General features: G+C 46.2%; 1 protein-coding gene across 1 annotated transcript in view; it reads right to left on the reverse strand.

Annotated features, from left to right (window-relative positions):
• The window catches only part of LOC311248672 (aldehyde oxidase 2-like), a gene marked incomplete at both ends in the record, with an annotated part of 48,764 nt that overhangs the window by 3,676 nt on the left and 40,088 nt on the right, over positions 1-5,000 (reverse strand). The window lies entirely within an intron of this gene.

The raw sequence follows: 5,000 nt of genomic DNA on the forward strand, positions 1-5,000 counted from the left end.
AGTGGTTACGTCATTGCCGTTTTTCGTGTTCCACCCTCATTAACATTTGCATGGTGTACCTTTCTGTGCTTATTCATCCACAATCTATAGCTCAACATGAAAATATTCGCAATTAACACTTTAATCGCCAAAAACGCTGGGACACGTCTTTCCCTGCCATGCTTATTTGCCAGCGTCTTTGATATCAATATTTCAAAAATCGGTGATCGAAATCATATTTCTCCCCGGAGACCTGAGATCTACTGTTGAGCCCCTCTCAACTCTCCAACGGTTCAAGAGCGCCATCTGGTGGCCAATCGGCGGATCGCCCAAACAGGAAGTGATGCGCCTGAAGTGGTGCTCGCCCATATTTCGTCCGGGCAATCGCTATCGTTAGTGGGACTCCATCTTGATACTCTGGACATCGATCGGTTGCAAATAACTCGATAAACAACATGATTTGGACGTATATACTATTATACAACCTGGAAATGGATCGGATATTTCTACATCCCATAATAGGAAAATGTCTGTTCCACGCTCATCGCCCAACGGCGCGAGGAAGATACGGTAAGATTCAGCGTTATTTTTCAATGTGTTCGATACTAACTGCTCTAATGATCATATCACCCACACTAGATGCATCATATAACGTTGGCCACGGAATTATAAACGACCCCCCCCCCATCCGGTCATCATCAGATCATACTTAGTAACTTCTAGAAGCACGTCCAGTTGAAATTTTTTATCTCGCGCAGATTCCTATCAAACTGTATTTCATCATCAATATAATGCATTTGGGGCTATAAATCAAGTTCTGGAGAAAGCTGCAGAAAACGATAAAAACATACTTATACTTTAGACCGTATTTTAGTATGAATATGTGAATGAAAAAGTATAACGTTGCTACACCCTGAACAATAGATATAGGACGTTGAATGGGCCATATTAATGTCAATTTAGCAATACAATTAAAAAAGTTATAGCCCTGCAAAGAAGGGGAACTTCTCCATGTTAAATAGGGCTGGCGAAGGATGGTAAATTATGAATTTAACCCTGGCGATCAAAGTGTTAATCAAAAATAGCCGAATTTTATTTCAACCAAAAATGCTTAAACAATAATGTTAGTGATAGAAGGGAACTCATTTTGTGCAAAAATGGAAAGCTTTTCAATTTCCATGCGTCAGAATTGTTACAATAGCCGATAATCCATTTTTCCAATGATGAATCCCTATAGGGATGGAACAACCAGTGACGTCAGACTACACCTCCCTATAGAGAGGGGAGCCACTCAGTGTTCAGATAACAGAACATGAGGTGAGGAGGACCTTTAAGAAAGTGAATATTAGGAAGGCAGCAGGACCGGACGGTATCCCCGTCCGCGTCCTAAAAGTCTGTACCGACCAACTGGCCCCGGTATTCACTGACATATTTAACCTGTCCTTAGAACAGGCTGTCATCCCGACCTGTCTGAAGAAGTCCACCATTATCCCTGTACCCAAAAAATCTACGCCCGCTTGCCTCAACGACTACCGCCCTGTAGCTCTCACCTCCATAGCCATGAAGTGCTTTGAGAAGCTAGTGAAGGGCTACATCTGCTTCTCCCTCCCCATCAACCTGGACCCCCTGCAATTTGAATATCGCCCCAACAGGTCCACGGAGGACGCCATAGCCCATGTGCTGCACACAGCAGCATCACACCTGGACAAGAGGCAGGGGAACTATGTGAGAATGCTATTCATTGACTACAGTTCAGCATTCAATACCATAGTCCCCTCCAAACTCGTAGCCAAGCTCAGGGACCTGGGCTTGAACTATGACCTCTGCCAGTGGGTCTTGGACGCGTCTATACTTTCCGTAGCCGCATTTCTGGCAGACGTTTCTGGTCATGTGACATGTACGCCCAATAGCATGACGAGCTGTGTCTTTGCCCATTTCCACGTCTAACAGCCTGCAAACTACCTGGCGTTCTATCGCCATGCTCTAAGACAAACTCTAACCTTAACCAACTTCGAAAGAGTGCCTAAGCTTAACCGTCGAAGGAACTTGCCTAACCTTAACCAACTTCGAAGATTGCCTAAGCTTAACCAGTGTAGAAACTGGCGTCGGCCAATCAGAGAGCGTCTGCCAGAAATGCGGCTACCTTTGGTAGAAATGCGTCTTGGACTTCCCCAGGTGGTGAGAGCAGGCAACTGCACCTCCTCATCCATCACTCTCAACACAGGGGCCCCCCAGGGCTGTGTTCTGAGTCCCCTGCTCTACTCGCTGTACACACATGACTGTGTGGCACAGCGGAACAACAACCCAATTATCAAATTTGCTGACGACACAGTAGTGGTGGGCCTGATCTCTGCAAACGATGAGAGGGCCTACCTGGAAGAGGTAGAGAATCTGTCACAGTGGTGTCAGGAGAACTGCCTCTCCCTGAACGTCAGCAAAACAAAAGAGATGATTGTGGACTTTAGGAGGTCGGGGGTCAGGGACTACAGCCCCCTCAGCATCGACGGGGTACCGGTCGAGAGAGTGAACCAGTGGAGGTTATTCCATGACAACACGTGAAACACAAATTCACTCATAATTCATAATTATTATTAATTTACATATATATATATTTTTTTTATTATTATTATTATTTCTTTTTTTATTAGAAATGTTTTCCTCTGTAAAAAAATAAATGCCAGTGAATAATCTTTTTCTTCAAAAATGGCCAAAAGTGACAGCTCTGAGCTCTCTGATCAGGCCAGCAGTCAGTAATGGCTAGCTGTCAATCAGTCTAGTGCAACTTTCCCTGCACGGGTTGATCTTTTTATTCTATTATCCAATCAAAATAGGCTATTTGAGTCATCTAAGCCCCGCCCGTGCAACTTTGCGCACGCTACTCACGAACGCGGGTTGAATGATTGACAGCCCTCGACGGTCTGAGACTCAATCAGAGAGGAGCTGGGCGACATGGCATAGACCACTGCACTTCCGCGTTACATGGAGCTTGTGAGGAGGAGGGGGGCGGGGGGACGAGAGCGCGAGGGAATCAAATGAATGCGCTGCCTTCCCCCCCGAACCTCCCATGAGCACAAAATACCGGTCAATTGTTTACACTTTCCATGGGATAAAAGAACGTGTCTCGACTCGAGTCGGACTTGTCACGATGGAGAAGCTGCAATATTCAATGGAAGATGAGATCGGTCACTGCTTTGGCTGTTGTGTGGTGAGTGCATTTAAAATATGTATATATATTTTACAGTGATTATGAATTCATTGGCCCGCTGTGGCCTTGCGTGTGTAATACACCAACACGGTTCCCGCAGGCACCAGGTAGCCCCCCCCAAGGACCACATGAGTCGCCGCAAGCCTTGCTTGCGTTTCTAATCAAATATTAATATCGCCGCGGGGAGTGGGGGGGGGGCATAATCCCACGGGACAATGGGGTTGACCGATATGTTTACCAATATTCCAATGTACAGTTTTGCTGTACCATTGACTCAGAATGGTCTGTTTTATTGAAATTGTCACAGCAGTATAGTTTGTTTATACTTCAGAAGTATGATATTTAAACATGGTCCCCAAAATGAATGGAAGCGAATGAGGAGCCTGACACCTGGGAGGAATGGGGGTGTTGCAGCGTTGGGGATGTTTAAAAAATATAATTTAATATATAATATAATATAATAATTTTGTGCTTCACCAAGAAATTTGGTCAGCAGCCGCCACTGGAGTGAACCGTTTTAAATACCTCCGAGTCCACAGGAGGACACTATGTAACAACCCATCATCTCCACTCACTGCACACACATCCACACGCACACACTCACTTTAAACAAACACTCACCTTGCCACTCACTGTACTGACTTTAGACACTTTAACACACTTTATATTGATCTATTATTAAAGAGATTTGCACTACACTCATACCTCATTTGCACCCTAACCTAAGTTTTGTACCTCATCTCATTTCTGCATTGTACCTCACAGTTACTCATTTTACTCTGTGTTGTATTATTGTATATTATGTATATTGACTGAACATTCCTTTACTTACTTTTTACTTACTTCTTAATTACTTTTTCTTTTACTTTATGTAGGGGCTCATACAGAAACAAGCATTTCATCATAAAGTATTCCATATTTTATTATGACAAATAATAAACAAACTTGAAACACACACACACACACACACACACACACACACATACTAACAACCATACAAAGACACACAAGTAGAAATGTCCTACACACCCAAACACACACTATGCGTGAAAATTGTGAGACCAGCGTTAAAAAACGTGAGACCAGCTAGCATGAGACCAGTGTCATCACATGTTTACATAGACACACACACACACACACACACACACACACACACACACACACACACACACACACACCCCGTGCCTCAGGAGCGCTCCTCAACGCGAGGAGAAGGGATTACAGAGCTTAACGCTCGACCACCGCATCCCACAGAAACACCAGCCTTCCTCCCTCATGCTCGTCCTCATGCCTCCAGCCTGTCCCCGCTCCCCTCCGCACATAACACGCTTATAACAGGCATGCACAGAGAAGAGAGAGGTTTCCCTGAGCACTGGACTTTCCCACGAGAGAGGGAGGGAGGGAGGGAGGGAGGGAGGGAGGGAGGGAGGGAGGGAGAGAGGGAGGGAGGGAGGGAGGGAGGGAGGGAGAGAGGGAGGGAGGGAGGGAGGGAGGGAGGAGAAAGTGGGGATATGGGCCAAAACACCAACTTATCGACGTTGGAGTAGAATACACTCACCGCTTCATTAAATGCTGCCATGTTGACCAAAAATGAAAACACTTGATCATGCTCCACACACACACACACACACACACACAGACAGACGGACGGACGGACGGACGGACGGACGGACGGACGGACGGACGGACGGACGGACGGACGGACGGACGGACAGACGGACAGACGGACGGACGGACGGACGGACGGACGGACGGACGGACGGACGGACGGACGGACGGACGGACGGACGGACGGACACACACAGACGGACGGACA

This window comes from Notolepis coatsorum (assembly GCF_963971535.1).
Source record: "Notolepis coatsorum genome assembly, contig: SCAFFOLD_294, whole genome shotgun sequence".
Taxonomy (NCBI): Eukaryota; Metazoa; Chordata; class Actinopteri; order Aulopiformes; family Paralepididae; genus Notolepis; species Notolepis coatsorum.